Source organism: Dermacentor albipictus, chromosome 9 (genome assembly GCF_038994185.2).
Source record: "Dermacentor albipictus isolate Rhodes 1998 colony chromosome 9, USDA_Dalb.pri_finalv2, whole genome shotgun sequence".
Taxonomy (NCBI): Eukaryota; Metazoa; Arthropoda; class Arachnida; order Ixodida; family Ixodidae; genus Dermacentor; species Dermacentor albipictus.
The window spans coordinates 110,643,764-110,659,829 of NC_091829.1; the positions used below are offsets into that span (position 1 = coordinate 110,643,764).

The 16,066-nt window shown below is 48.4% G+C and overlaps 1 long non-coding RNA gene across 1 annotated transcript in view; it reads right to left on the reverse strand.

Moving 5' to 3' along the window:
* Nucleotides 1-16,066, reverse strand: part of LOC139049614 (uncharacterized) — a 28,283-nt gene continuing 12,217 nt past the window's right edge. Inside the window, exon 2 of the long non-coding RNA XR_011508424.1 lies at nucleotides 1-480. This is a non-coding gene — a long non-coding RNA (uncharacterized lncRNA). The remainder of the gene's footprint in view (nucleotides 481-16,066) is intronic.

Here is a 16,066-nt window from a genome sequence, read left to right on the forward strand (position 1 = left end):
AATGGGACGTTCCCAATTTCGTTTAATGGATTTCTCAACGTAAACTTCCGTAAAGAAAACAAACGCTCCTCAAATGTGCAGTTTATGAGCCACGAACGAGGTGGCCTGCTTTCCGCAAAACTGATACTTTTTAACACCACGAACGGCGCACAACGAACACCGGAGGGTTGGATGGTATGGCATATTCATTGGCCTTTGTAAGCATGGGCATGAGTGGTGGCGGCGATCTCAAGAGCTCGCGCCGGTATCGCGGCGAGCATGTCCAGCGCCAAGCGGACGACTTCGGGCCTCCAAGCACCGTCGATCGCTCGCCGGCCCTACTTGTCTTGGTTCCAGAGTGTCTTGATCATATCGTCCAACGGACAGCCGGGAGCGGGACCACCAAGCGTGAACCCAGAGTGCGCGTGGTCGATGAACCACTAGTTGGAAGCCTTGGAGAACAGCGGCCAGGCCCTCCCGTCCGCCAGGCTCGGGAGAGACCTGCGGGCCGTAATCACCGCCGTTACCATCGTCGGCCTAAATTAAAGGTACCCTAGAAGCCAGTGTGATCAACAATGCGCCGACACAAAATTACGCGTAATAAAAGGTAACGCACGAAAAAGAAGTTAGACAGAGCGCCAACTGTAAACCTGCGCTTACTGGTGACAAGGCGTGAGCATTTTGCCGAGTTGACGTCCCCAATGCGCTACCTTGATCGCAGGAACACATTCTTCGACACTGTGCAATGCCCAAACGCTGTTACACGTCAAGGAAACATTGAACAAGTACTTCACCGTTATTCTGGCTACGGAGAGACCATTCGTGCAAGGAAGCAATGAAATGTTATTCCAGTAAAAACCTATATGCTTAGAATAGCAAGTAATTGCTTTGTTGAACTATCTACTGATTGACACGTAGTAGCTCCGCCTTATCGAAACCGCTACTTTAGGCTATGCGTTAGGTTTGCATGCCTAAATCCAAATCTTAAGCCATCAAACTCAATCTGGCAAGACTGATGATACTTTACGCATACTCATTCATAGTAATAACATAATGGTTACGTTCATTACATTTTAGCGTTCACCATTTTTGCTCAAAAATGCATCCTGTTCGTTTTCACTTGTAAGAAAAACTTTTCTTCCTTCTTGCTTTCAGGCAGCTTTTTATTTTCGCCACTGAAGCATCACGAGCGCTCGACTCAACGCTATCTGGGTTTGACACAATTCCCAAACTCTTCTGCTCCTCTAAACCCAAGAGCAGCCAACCGAATGCGGCTTGGAGGCCCAAAAGCTTCTGTCCCCAATTCTAAACCTCTCACCGACGAGTATGTGGCACTGAATGTGCGGCAAGCGAGGAAACAATTCTCAGTGTTCGCGGGCACCAGCGCCTCACACGTTTAGTCTCGGAGGCCGTGCGCGGACGTCGCCACAGCGTTACTAGATGGCGCAGCGTGTCCAAAAAGAAGCTCGAGAGAGGAGCTTGGTTACCGCATGGCGCGCCTTTCAGCGTTCCCACGCACCTGCGCGCAATGCATTTCGGAGGTTACGCGCAAACTTCGCCGCGGCGGCACCAGATGGCGCCAAATGTTTTCAGAGAAGTGCGGAAGAGGAGTCCCTCTATGGCGCACTGCTCATACATACCTCGATTTGATGGTGTTGCTATAGTGATTCAGTAGTAACGCATTACCGTCGACAGTCATGGTGAGATGAGTTCCGCCGCAATTTTGCAGCCTTGCGTTCACTCAGACCAGCGTGTCCTAACTTGCACGCAGCCGCTCAGCGGGAACCCTAGTGGGCGCTGAGCCAAACGCTCACTCCGGCAGCGGAACGTAGAACGTTGCCCGCAAGGTGCGTCTTCTTGGTTGTTTTTTTTTTTTTGCCGTTTTAGAGCCGGCTGTGAGCGCGCCGCTGGAGCCTAAGCGAGATCAACGTAATTCAAGCAGCCACCGGTGCACATGAAAATGTAAGGAGAGCGGAGTATAAGCAGGGCTCTACTCAAAAATCTCTCATGAATCCGTTCCGACTTGGCCCTCTTGCAGTCGTTCTCGAGAGCACCTGCCCATTCCATCGGTGCCAAGTATGGTGAAAGCCCTGTAAATGGGTGAAAGAGCGAAAGAAAGCTGCTTGCTCGCTCAAAGTCCTTTTGTTCTTTTCACGAGGCTGTCGTGTAACTTGCGAAAGATAGTCGCCTATCTACCGCCGACAGCCAAGGCCTCTGTGAACGCCTCGACGTCTTCTCGATTCTTTCTTCTTTATACCACCCTGCCCTTCTGCGTGCTTCCTAAGGGGTTGCAGCAAATAGCGCCTTTTCATCTTCACAATCTCTCTGCCTCTCGTATACTTACAAGTTGCGAGTCCGGGGCAATTATTTTTGCCCAGAAAAGTTATCATTTGCGTTCATCGTTCCATATGGTTAAAAAGAGGTATAAAAGACAAGCGGCCTATGCACAGTGTTTCGCCATTCCTGCTTCGAGTGTAGGGTAGACACGTGCTGGAGGAAAAAAATGAGACGGCGGCAGTGGGGAGAGCCAGGAGAGGTACAGACGCTGTTTGAGACAGCACTGAAGTAGCAGCTCCTCGGAGCCTTTGGCTATATTACGTGGCAGTATTGAAAACCAATGTAAATCCGCCTGTGTGCCTCAGCTGAAAGTACCTAATTACAGGCATATGAAGAAAAAAATCCGAGGACAGCTAAGCACTTCTTACGAGTTGCGAATGCGAAGACATTAATGTGCAATTGAACGCGTAGCTAGGCTGACGATGATTATTATTATGATGATGATGATGAACGCCACTGAAAGGCTTGTCACACGGAAGGGAAGATAGACTCCCTCAAGGGACTGTGTCTTTCTGCGATTTCAACAGCAGTTCTGTCAGAGCCCGTACCGAGCTTAGACACGGGAACGAGAAGCTATAAAGCCACAATTTGATGAAATGTTGCGTAGCAAAATAATCCAGCCTTCGAAAGGCCCATGGGCCTCCCCTGCTGCCTTGGTGAAGAAGAAGGACGGAAGCCTGATGGGAGGCTTAGTAACAGGTGTCTCCTGAATCATCGATGAGATCGAAAAGCAGTCTCTGTGTTGTCGGAGAATTTTTAGCCGTTGCAGCATACACATTGGGTAACTTGTATCGATGTCGAAGGCTGGTGCGGTAACTATGGGCGTCGAGATAGATGCTGCAGAATCCAAGAGGACAAACGCTTTGCTAGTTTCCACAATTTCCTCGATGCATGCCATCATCATGCCCTTGTTGAAGTTTGTATTCCTGGCTGAAGTTTGTCTACGTTACCTTCGCTTTTCCTCCATGTTGTCGAGCGATTCCTCACATGACGCAAACTTCGTGAACTAGCAGTGGATGTTGGTCGCCCTCTACGACGGATTTTATGTCTGCCGGTGCTTTGTTGTCGACGGAAATGCACTTTAGCTGCACAGGTTACTCTTAATGACCGCTCGATTTCTTCTCGCACTACTTGCTAGAAGAAGTCGACGCCACCTGAGGTTGCGACCTTGGGTACGTCCTCGGTAGTTATTCGCGCACAATTGGTTGGATGTTTTCGCGCAAGTCGTCGGTGCCTCGTGCTTGGACCTCGTACTTCTGCGTAACATTTTGGCAATCATAATGTTTGGTGCGCATTTCCAGCGTCGTATTTATTTATTTATTTATTTATTTATTTATTTATTTATTTATTTATTTATTTATTTGTTTGTTCGTTTGTTTGATTGTTCTGTTAGCCCAAAGGCCGATACACGGTGGTGTAATCATAAAATAAGCTTCAAATATCGCTACAGAGACGAGCGCTACAAAATCAAATCAGAAAATGCAAGCGTTTGCCCAATTTTTGCGAATTTTAGGCTAGAATATTCGCCGATATTTCAAATAAGCATTGCACTGTAGACTATAAAGACTAAAAGCAAGAACAGCCGTACCATAGATAATCCAATTTTCAATATCATACACAGGAACTTCGAAAACATCACGTGGAGCCATTTCGAATCATGTCATGTTGCACACGCTGCCTATCGCTGCGCAAAGAAGCTAACGATGTTTGAGCATGGCTGCATAGAAGAATAGGCCAGTGCCGATTTTTCAAACTGTTCTGGCAAATCAATTCTGGTTATGCTATATGGTAGCGCATTCCAGTCTTCAATCCTTTTTGGACGGGGAGTACTAAATGCGTCAACTTTTTGGCTTATACTGATCCTCGTGGCTAGATATAGCGGCCCTTGAAATCCCACACATTCTGTTTTGTGTATTCCTTGGAGTGCTAAAATTGACGCAATTATGTTTTACTAAGTAAATAAATGTTAACCTAGCCTTCTTCGCAGTCAAAGCTCGTGAAATTTTAGTTGAGTGAGCATTTCAGGCACCGTATCCCATGCACCTATATTTCGTCATAAGAAACTTTGCTGCACGCCTCTGTATTCTTTTCAATTTTATTTATTTCATTCTTCCTATATTGATTCCTTACTATGCTAGCACGTTGCAACGCGGGACGTACCGAACCGATGCCAGATATGCAGTGGATCAAGTTTAAGCCTACACCCCAGTGATCAAAGTTTAGCCTCTGCGGCATTTCATACATTACCTATGGGTAATTGATGTGCTTCTATGTGCCAACGCAATAGCGTTAAGGAACCCGGGTCGCATAAGATCCGGCGTCGTGCGTTGGCTGCCGGCGTCCGTGGTACGAAAATATATGGGTGGTACGAAAAGCTATTTTCATGCCCAGGCTTTCCATGTGACGAAATAAATTTACTTAACTAATTTAATTTCTTAACCTTAAATACGTGAACAATAGTAAACTGTGACTTACCACACAACCTACAGATATGATAACTTTCGAATTGTAATTTGATTACACGAGAAAACGCATGTTACGCGAAAACTCAAAGAAACCCCTTGTCCAGCGTTTCTACCATTCACAGACCAGCCGCGACGTCCGCCATTTGAGCGCGCCGGCGCGCGGGTGTCTCGTGGGTCACGGAGCGGCGCGCCCGGTTCCTTTTACCTCAAGGTGGCGCTCGCCTCCGTCGCATCGCGGCCCACGCAAGAGGCCGCGCTTCTACCACAAAGCCCGCCTTCGTGCGTAGGGTTCGCGGCCAGCGTTTCCCTGTAAACATCACGGTTACATACGCTCCAGTTGCCAGGAAGCGTGAGAAGCAGGCAGGGATCTTTTAATGCTATCCCTTTCCACTCTAAAAGGCGAAGCTGAAGCGTCCTCCAAATTTTTTTGTCCAGGACATCTGGTATCGTTACGCCTAAGTACCTGAAGTGGCTCGATTATTTTATTGGTTTACCGTCTAGCTTGTAATTGAAAATCCCCACATGTCTTATTTTTTCTGGCTATTCATGCGTAGAGAGTTTGTTTTTAATCTATCTTCATTTCCCATCGGGTGCACTAATCGCTAATTGCTTCTAGAGATGAACCTAATTCTAATTGGTCCCGATGACATGTGAATTTTAAACTATACTAAGCAATCATCTGCAAATAAAGGAATCGTTATCCTTGTCATTGTGACCATTGGTAATGTCAATAATATAACACAGAAATACTATAGGTCCTAACACACACCCTTGAGGAAGACCTGTTACATTTAGAATTTTTGAACTTTTACCTTTCACTTTCACATGTTTCGTCCTGTTAAATATGATTTAATACATTTAACTATATTTCAATTGACTCTGAGATCAAGTAGATTACCAATCAAGTATGAGCGGGAAACGGGGTCAAACGCTTTTGATAACTCTGGGCAAATTTCGTCTATCTGACCTGTTTCATTAATTATCTGAGCGAAATTGTGTAGTTTCCGCTAGCTGAGTGATTGTGCACTATCAGCTCCTAAATCCCACGCTGGTTACAAATGGACATGCTCTAGCTTTCGAGATAGTAAAAACAAGCTTTTTTGAGGATATGCTCGAATATTTTACAGCAAGTAGATGTAATTGAAATGGGTCTATAATTCTGCATTCCGTGTTTGTCCCCAGTTTTATGAACCAGTATGACTCGCGCCAATAAACAGTCCTGTGGCAAATTATACTGTTCAAGAGATGCATGGAAAATTATCAGCAAATATTTTGCGATAGATTCTGCATATCGTCGCAACAATTCATTACGGATGCCATCCGGGCCAGGTGACTTTTTCGTCTCTAGATATAAAACAAGTAGATGTATACCTCCTACAGTTAAGATAATCTCTTGCCTCTCTGAATGTGCATTAGTCATTGTCTGCAGGCAGTGGTAAACGAGAGTCAGAGACGGAATGGAAAAATTGTATAATTGTATTGGTTAGCAATTTGCCCAGAGTCTGTCATTATACATTCATCGCTGGTAACATCTGCAACACCCTCACACGATGGAGCAAAGTGACCCCCAAAATGCTGCGCCTCTCTTTCATAAACCGTGATAATGTGTGGAAATAGTAGTGTTCTTTCGCAATAGATATATTTTGCTTCAGAATTATTGAAAGATGTGGAATCTCATTATGGACCTTAGTTTTTCTTTTCTGTCTGCGTTTAAATTTCCTCTTTCACCGAATGATTTCTCGAGCCGTCCAAGGATTTCGCTTTTTCGGATTTTTTTTATTTTCATAGGAACACATTTGTGTATGAAGTAATCGGCAATGCCTTAAAACTTATCCCACAACGTATTGACCTCAGCTGCTCCACCGAACGACTCCAGTGCCATCTCCAGGCAATCTAAGATGCTGGCATCATCTATTGCAGCAAAATTTCTTACGTGTGTTTCTCTTTTAGGCTTGGCCGGAAAAGCCTCTTTTATGTACAATAGGGCAAGTTTGTGGTCTGATAGTCCGTCACTAATAGAAACTGCTGAATCAATAATCCTGCTGTATATAAATGCAAAGTCAAACACTGACTGAGTACTTGGTCCAATTCTAGTTCCTTCATTAACAACCCGTGTAATATCTTTGCTAAATACCATGTCAAATAAAACGCCAGGATGTTTGAATTTTCCTGAGCTAATGTGTCCTACATCCCAACGAATACCTGGCAGGTTAAAATTACGTGCTATAATTAGACGCATGTATTGCGACACAATGTCAGCCAAAAAAAGTCGAATTTATTTCAGAAAAGCAAGAGGCGCATTAGGAGGTCATGAACAGCACCGATTCCGCGAGGAAAGCCACACAGCTTTGACCTACACCAAATACTTTCGTTATCGGGGCATTCGCGTAACATCACAAGCTCAAGATTTTTTTAAACAATCGCTACGCCGTCATCCCGAATTTCTTGATCCTTACGAATATTTTGATAAGAGGGGGGTGTTATATAGCGAGCAACCAGATTTCAGTCGCAATGGCAATATCGGGGTTATCCAGAAAGACAAAGTGCCCAAAATCAGTGGTTTTGTTCGCTATAGGCTGCGAGCATTAATGTTTATAAGCGTGAAATCTCGAGTGTGGCTTCCACACTGCAACCCAGACACGCGTGCAGTTGAATTTTTCTTGCTTTTTTTCTTTCTACAAGACTTTGCATCGTTCCGCGCATCCAACTCATTGTCGATAATAGTCTTGTCGTGCATGAGTTGAACCTGCAAGCCCTGCTCCTTTTCTGCTTTCGCGCTTTCGCATAGCCTCTTCCGCTTTCGTAGCGTGTTTGTCGAGAGATAGTCCCAGATGGAAATGCTTTCTGATGGAAACTTTCTGCAGTTCTTCTATATAGTCATGACCTCCAATGTAAATTCCGTGTCTCTCTTCGGTGAATTGCGAATTGATCCAGCGAAGAGTCCTTGCTTTGTTCCTAGCATGAGGAAACGAACTCACTTTGCCTCAGACATGTTCGGGTCGGCATGGCGGAACCGGCGGGTCATCTCTTCCGTATGAGTGGCGATGTTCTTGCACAGGAACTGCACTGGGGCTTCTTGTAGAGCTTACGCCCTTTTCTTGCGCATGACGCTGGTAAAGATCTGAAGAAAGCCGTTGCGAAACAGGGCCCATGTCGTTAGGGTTGACTCTCGTTCCTCAAACCAGGTCCTCGAGCTATCTTCCAAGGAGAAGTACACATGGTGCAACTTGTCCTAGGAGTTCCAGTTGCTGAATGTCGCGACCCTCTCGCATGTCTCCCGCCATCGTTCGAGGTCTTCAAGCGATGATCCACAAAAGGTCGTCGGCTTCCTGGGTTGTCCCAGGACGATCCGATGCGCGGGGGCTGTCAGTTCAGCAGCTGGCTTGGCTTTGATCTCCTGGAAGTATTCCATAGAAGTCCTTGGTCCAGCGGTAATTATTCCAGCCTGCAGGTAGCTCTAAGGCCCGTGGTGTCGTTGCCGATGTCCTCAGGACTTGGTATTGCAGGCTGTTTCCGTTACACAACGAAGCACCTCCACCAGATGTCACCAGGGAGGGTGAAAAGCACTGCAGCAAAAGATGTATCACTAAACTAGCTAGCTATTGGGCGAACCTGTGCCCAGAAAAGCAGGTTGCACTCAAAGAACAAGAATCAGTTCTTGTACACAATGATAGCGGTGGGCAAAGTCGGCGATTGTTGTAAATTAGCGGCTCAAGCGCGTCGGCTTTTATGCATGACTCGTCGAACGTTCCAACGTAATCGCCGGTGCCCGTGTGCCTTTCAGAAAGTACTACCCATTCGCGTCTTGGTTACAATCAGATTACGCAATATTCGGTGAGCGCAGACAGCAGATAGAACTATCGATAACAGTTCAGAAACTTGTGATACATGAAGACGTCCTGCGCCAAGCGATGACGTTTAACGTGTGTTAACCCGTGAAAAGTGGTCGTCGAATAAAGATAAACTAGTGTGCTTGCTTGTCAGTATATATATATATATATATATATATATATATATATATATATATATATATATATATATATATATATATATATATATATATATATATATAGTATTACGATATTATCAGCGAGATGATGATGATGGTGATGTCCTTGGGTTTGGCGCTTACCCACTCGCGGGGATTGGCCAAGAGTCGGGCAGACTTTGCTTATGTGTTCAGAAAAGGAGCTAAAAATCTAAAATTTTGTAACATGAATTTAGGCGAGGGAAAATCGAAACGGTTCAGTAGATTGTCATGCTACGTAGAGGAAAAAAAATAATTATCGAGATGCTCACTAGACGAGCCGCCGCGAGAACGACGAAGTGGGTCTGTGCCCTTGGCGTGAGCGAGTGTCGGCCTGGCTCTCTGCCTCCAGTGTAAATAGCCTGTAAATAGCTTCTTTCATCTGTGTCTTTCCACATGCAGCATTCTGCATTTGGATATTGGAAAATTTCCATGCATTCAGCAGACAAATTGCAAACAGCGTTAATTACTCAAGGTGGTTTCTTTGAATTCACTGTCACGCCGCTTGGTTTGTAAGACGCCCCTGCTACCTTAGAACGCTTTATAGACACAGTGCTCCGTACTGGAGAATCTTTGGAGAATCTTTGTTATCTTTATGGTACCGTGATCTTTGGCCGCACGTTTGACGGTCACAACCGTCGTCTTGACATAGTCCTCATATGGCTTGAGAGAGCTGCGCTTATCTTGACTTCAAAAGAGTGTCATTTTGGCAATCATGACACTCCCGTCCTTGGTCACCTTGCGGATAAGAACTGTGTTCGACTCGACCCACATAAGGTCACTGCGGCGGCAGGTTTAAGCCACTGCAGTCGCTACGAGATTTTTAGAGCTTTTTGGATCTGTGCTCTTATTTGCGGCGTTTTTTTCAGATTTGTTAACGTTGCTTAACCCCTCACTTGCCTGCTTAACATAGACGTCCCTTTCCACTGGGCAAACGAATGCTAGTCTTCGTTTTCGCAGTTAAAGTCTATGCTTACGCTAGCACCCATCCTTCGCCACTTCGATGCATCAGCTCCAGCGGAATCACACACTGACATCAGTGTAATGCAACCGGCCCTGGTGCCGCCCTAGTGCAGCATCATGGTACTCTGCACATGTCGCTGCCTACGCCAGCCGTTGTTCGAGTAAAGCTGAAGAAACTACACCACCGTAACAGAGCAAGTGTCTTGCGGTCGTCTGCACATATGCACGAGTTTCGCCCTCACATCTATGGCCGTCTATTCTCTGTTGTCACAGACCGCCGCTCGCTATGTTGCCTCAGTGGCCTCCGTGATCCTTACAGCCGTCTTGCTCGCTGTGCCCTGTGTTTGCAAGAATATAACTATGAGGTGTGATTTAAGAGCAGCGTTCGTGACGCGAACGATGACTTTCTATCACGGCTGCCCCTTCCCACAACGGAGTGCGACAGCGAAACTTTCGACGATTATCTGGCCGCTTTTGACTCCCAGTTTCCAGATCTTGACACCTCCCGCTCATAACAACGTAACGACCGCACTTTGGCCCCTTTCTTTATATCCGCTGCCGAGAAGTCGCATAGGTATCCCTTTGTTATACAAAATGTCCTTCTTTATAAGGGGAAGTTCTCTGCAGAAGGCACCCGCCTACTTATGGTAGTACATAAAAATTTAGAACAGGAAGTTCTTATAGACTCATGCATGGTGACCCTTCATCCGGCCACATGGGTTTCGCCAGGACCTTGCACCGCACTCAAGAACGATTTTACTGCTCAAGAATGTGTCACGCTGCGCCTGCATGCGTCGTCTCCAGCTGAGCAATCGACGCTACAAACGTCCCACTAGTGCCCTGCCAGGATATCTCCATCCAATCCCTCCTCCGAGTTCGCCGTTTGAGATTGTCAGAGTTCACTTAGGCCCTTTTCCGCGATCATCCAACGGCAACCGTTGCATTATTGCCTGTGTAGACAATCTCATTCGATGTGCCGAAATTGCAGTGGTCTTTTGAGCAACGGCAGCTCAGGTTTCGGACCTTAAGCTACGATTCATAATCAGTGATCGTGGTCACAATTCGTCGCCAATGTAGTTGACGAGCTGCTCCGCGTTTCTGCTTCGCATTTTCGTCACCCTACTCCGTGCCATCCACAGACGAACGGTCTCACTGAGCACACTAACAGGACAGTCATCAGCATGCTTTCCGTGTATGTTGGCTCCAAGCACAAAACCTGGGACGCTATCCAGACTTTTATGACCTACGCTTACAACACTGCTCTGCGTGAGACCACCGGGTTCAGCCCCTCTTACCGTCTCTACGTGTGCCAACTCCACACTTCGCTTGACACGATGTTTCCGTTTGTCGAGCAGGACCAACCTTTTCATATCGAGACCCTCGGTCGTGCTAAGAAAGCACGACGCATCGCATGTCTGCGTACTTTTGCACCGCAAGACCGCTCAAAGGCTCGCTATGAATGGCCAAATCAGCACGTCTCGTAGACAAACCGAAACATATCCTGGCTGTGGATTCCACTTAGCAAACGTGGCTCGTGTCAAAAGTTTCTAGCCCACTACACCGATTCTTTCGTCGCTTTGGCACGTCTCAGTGACGCAGCTTACGTAATTCCCCGCCTCACATGTACTGGCCACCGCTCTCGAAAGACAGATGTCGTTCACGTTGCCCATCTGGAGCGTCACCGCCAATGGACATCCCAATAGCTCGCTCGGTGGGCATCGTCTAAAACGGGGGAAATGCTACGTTACATTGGCCATCGAGTGAAAGAAGAGAACCAGGTGGGTTTATATATATATATATATATATATATATATATATATATATATATATATATATATATATATATATATATATATATATATATATATATATATATATATATATATATATATATATATATATATATTGCGATGAGGTTTATTCTCGTTCACGACGTTGTGGAACGCTAGGCAAAACAAGGCACTGCAAGGGCTGTCCGAAGCACGGGGTCGCTCGAGATCACGGCACGGCCCTTCGTCTTCCTCTTCAGACGGTACATACACAGGGGCGCGTCTGCTTCATTACAATGCCCCGGGAGCTAAGCGTAGCCATCCTGGCGACTCAGGGCGCGGAGAAGATGAGCGGGTCGTAGTACGGTTTCAGGCGGTTGACATGTACTGTCTCTCGCCCACGACGACGCAGGTCTGGTGACACGGTGAGCGGCTCGACGATGTAGTTGACCGGTGAAGTGGCCTCGATTATACGGTATGGACCGTGATAACGCGCCAGGAGTTTGGAAGAAAGGCCAGGAATGTTGGCTGGTATCCAAAGCCACACAAGTGAACCAGGAACAAAGTTGGGCGGTGGTTGATGAGCACGGTCATGTCTTGTCTTTTGACGTTCTTGAGTCTCACTAGTCAGGGCACGTGCCAGCTGACGGCAATCTTCAGCATATTTGGCGACTTCGGAAAGCGGAGTATACTCTGTAGCGTCAGGTTGGTACGGCAGTATGGTGTCCAAAGGGCATGATGGCTCACGGCCATACACAAGGAAAAAGGGGGAAAAGCCGGTGGTCGCTTGCGTCGCGGTGTTGTACGCGAACGTAACAAAGGGGAGTACGGTGTCCCAGTTGGAGTGGTCGGATGAAATATACATCCGCAACATGTCGCCAAGTGTGCGATTGAAGCGCTCGGTAAGACCGTTGGTTTGGGGATGGTACGCGGTCGATTTGCGATGAATTATCCTGCACTCAGCGAGGAGGGCTTGGATGCCCTCCGACAGGAAGACACGGCCCCTATCACTCAGTAATTCTCGGGGAGCACCGTGGCGAAGGAAAAAATTGCGAAGGATGAAAAAACCAACGTCACGGGCGGTCGCTGCTGGCAGTGCTGCAGTCTCAGCGTAGCGAGTAAGGTGATCTACGCCGACAATAATCCACCGATTTCCACGCCCGCTGCATGGAAACGGGCCGTAGAGGTCGATGCCGACGCGGTCGAACGGACGAGACGGGCATGGCAGCGGCTGCAACGGTCCTGTGAAACGCTGTGTAGGTGTTTTGCTTTGTTGGCATGTAGTGCAAGACTGAATGTACTTTTGCACAAAGTTGTACATGCCTCTCCAATAATAGCGCTGACGCAACCTTGTGTAAGTTTTGAGGACGCCGGCATGAGCGCTTAGGGGGTCAGCGTGAAAAGACGCGCAGACGTCAGAGCGCATATGACGAGGTATAGCGAGGAGCCATTTGCGTCCGTCGGGCATGTAGTTTCGGCGATATAGAATGTTGTCCCGCACTGAGAAGTGGGTTGCTTGGCGACGCAGTGCTCGTGTCGAAGGGACATCAGACGGAGCAGCAAGGTAGTCGAGTAACATTGCAAGGGATGGGTCCTTGCGCTGCTCTGTGAGCATGTCAGGGATGGTGAACGGTGACAGGGTGGACGAGGAAGCTGACAACGACGCCAAATCAGGCGTCAGTGGGGAGCGAGAGAGCGCATCAGCGTCGGAGTGCTTGCGACCAGAGCGGTACATGACGCGGATGTCGTACTCTTGCAAGCGAAGCGCCCAACGTCCCAAGCGTCCAGACGGGTCTTTCAAGGAAGAAAGCCAACAAAGGGCATGGTGGTCAGTAACAACGGCGAAAGAACGGCCGTAAAGGTATGGGCGAAACTTGCTTAATGCCCAGATGATCGCTAGACACTCCTTTTCTGTGACGGAGTAATTTAATTCTGCTTTCTTTAGAGTACGGCTCGCATAAGCGACGACGTATTCATCATAGCCAGCTTTCCGTTGCGCTAAGACCGCGCCAAGGCCAACTCCGCTGGCGTCAGTATGGACTTCCGTGGGAGCATCAGGGTCGTAGTGGCGAAGAATCGGTGGTGAGGTCAACAAGTGGCGCAATTGCTGAAATGCTGCATCACATTCAGGTGACCATGCTGCTATGCCGTTACTGGCGGAAAGTAAACTTGTCAAAGGCGCCATGATGGATGCGAAATTGCGTACGAAGCGACGAAAATAAGAACATAAGCCAATAAAACTTCGGAGGGTTTTGATAGACGTGGGCCTTGGGAACTCTGCAACAGCGCGGAGCTTGTCTGGATCCGGGAGGACGCCGTCTTTTGAGATAACGTGACCCAATATGGTTAGCTTGCTTGCAGCAAAGCGGCACTTTTTGAGGTTAAGCTGTAGACCGGCAGAGGCGAGACAGGTCAGAATGTCATGCAGGCGAGCGAGGTGCGTCGGAAAATCGGTTGAGAAGACGACGATGTCGTCGAGGTAACATAAACAGGTCTTCCATTTGTGGCCACGAAGGATGGTGTCGATCATACGCTCAAAAGTAGCAGGCGCGTTGCACAACCCGAAGGGCATGACGTTAAATTCGTAGAGGCCATCGGGTGTAACGAATGCGGTTTTCGGACGGTCAGGCTTGGCCATGAGAACTTGCCAGTACCCGGAGCGCAGATCCAAGGAACTGAAGTATTCTGCGCCTTGTAAACAGTCGAGAGCGTCATCGATTCGAGGCAGAGGATAAACGTCTTTCCTCGTTATCTTGTTTAGGCGTCTGTAGTCGACACAAAAGCGAATGGAGCCATCTTTTTTCCTCACCAATACGACAGGTGAAGACCAAGGACTTTGAGAGGGACGGATGACTTTACGTTGGAGCATGTCGTCCACGTGCTCCGTGATGATTCGGCGCTCTTCGGCAGAGACACGATACGGGCGCTGTCGCAAGGGGGAGTGGGAACCAGTGTCGATGATGTGAGAAACACCGGTGGCACGGCCCAGTGACGTCTGATGACAGTCGAAAGAAGAGACAAACTTGTGAAGGAGAGCGAGAAGTTGGCGGCGATGAGATGGGGAAAGTGCAGGGTCGATGGCCTTGTCAAAACCCACTGAAGGTGATGAGCCGGAGACCGAAGCGATGGCGTCAAGGTGACGGAGGGAGGCGGCAGGAACATCGAAGTCGTCGACGTAGTCGACCGCTTGAAAGTATCCTACCGTCTCTCCACGCAGTAGGCTGATCGGGTACTGGTAGTAGTTGGTGACCAGCATCACAGTTGAGCCAGAGGTTACAGTAAGCACGGCAAACGGAAGAACAATGCCCTTGCGTTGAGCAAACACAGCGGACGGCGTGAACACTACGGTGGCGTCAGATGCGGAATCAGACGACAAGACAACAGCCATCGACGACTCAGGAGGTACGGTTGTGTCGGCATCAACAGTGAGTTTGTCGGCAAAGTGAGGAGAGCTGGTCGGCAGTGATTCACATAGCGGTAAAAGCGACACTTCTGCACGTGAACAGTCAATGGCAGCATGATGACGTGACAGGAAATCCCAACCAATGATGAGGTCGTGAGAGCACGATGGTAGCACGAAACACTCGATTATGTACAGAACGTCGTTGATGACGACACGGGCCGTGCATACAGCTGAAGGGTGGATTCGCTGCGCGCTGGCAGTGGCGAGCACCAGGCCAGAGCGAGCTGTAGTCACTTTTCGTAGCTTGCGGCAAAGGCCCTCGTGAATGACGGAAACGGCTGCTCCGGTATCGACTAGTGCCACTGCTGGTACTCCCGCTACAAAAACGGTAATTACATTTTGCGGCGAAGATTGAGGTCTTGAGAAAATCGACGTATTTGCAGTTCTTGCCTCAGGAACTGCAGCAGTCAGTTTCCCTCTTCAGTGGGAACTCGACGACGCAGGGGCGAAATCGAACGCCGACGAGGGGAAGGGGAACGCCGAGTTTCCAACCGGCGATCAGTGTCGAGACGTCGCGGTGATAATGGAGGCGTGGCGGCGTATTGTGGTGCGTAGCGGGGCCTGTCAAAGCTGGTACACGCAGTTGAGGCGCGGCGGCGACAGAAGCGTGCCACATGGCCAGCAATGCCGCAGGCGAAGCAGATAGGCCGGTTGTCTTGAGTGCGCCACGTCTCGGTGGGACGAAAAAAGTGTGGTGACGGTCGGGCAACTTGAAATGAAGCCGGATTCATGGGCGATGGAAAGGAAGCGGTCTGCGCAGGTGGCCGTGCAACCACGGCTGCATAACTGAGCGGCAGCGACGTAGGGTGGTTGGCAAAGTTGGTATGGGCCAGCGGCACACTCATAGGGTTGGGTGGGGGGGTTGTAGGAGCTGCAGGAAGCGCTTCAGATATGTGATTTCGGATGGCTTCCTGCAGCGTTGGAGGCAAAGCTGCCGTAGGTGCGTCACTGTGAGGCAGCAGCGAGAGCTGCCTGGCCACCTCTTCACGGATAAAATCTTTGATATGCTGCGAGAGGGTCGAGTTGGTGAATTCGGTAGAAACCGCGATGCTGGAGACGGAAT